The sequence below is a fragment of the Penaeus monodon genome, chromosome 27 (assembly GCF_015228065.2).
Source record: "Penaeus monodon isolate SGIC_2016 chromosome 27, NSTDA_Pmon_1, whole genome shotgun sequence".
Classification (NCBI taxonomy): Eukaryota; Metazoa; Arthropoda; class Malacostraca; order Decapoda; family Penaeidae; genus Penaeus; species Penaeus monodon.
In genome coordinates this window covers 10111424-10111695 of record NC_051412.1, presented here as the reverse complement: position 1 = coordinate 10111695, position 272 = coordinate 10111424, and the positions used below count along the sequence as shown (strand labels likewise).

General features: G+C 33.5%; 1 long non-coding RNA gene across 1 annotated transcript in view; it reads right to left on the bottom strand.

Annotated features, from left to right (window-relative positions):
* Positions 1-272, bottom strand: part of LOC119590349 — an 8337-nt gene that overhangs the window by 6692 nt on the left and 1373 nt on the right. The gene's annotated exons all lie outside the window — the stretch shown is intronic.

The following is a 272-nucleotide window of genomic DNA, read 5'->3' as shown; positions in this document are numbered from 1 at the left end:
ATTTTGAGACATACAAAGATTTTCCTACAAACAACTAAATTCACCATGTGAATTGAAACAAAACCACCCATATGAAGATGAAATCAACCACATTTTCCATGATGTGTGTCCTCCACATAAAACACAGACTACTCAAATGCTTCTCAACCCCACTGGATAGGGATGGGAGGGATGCTAAAAAAGAACATTTAAATTATTGGTAGACTTTTAGTTTCACACAGCCTTATACAATTAGATTTATTGGTATATACAGTATATCATAATACAGTGAA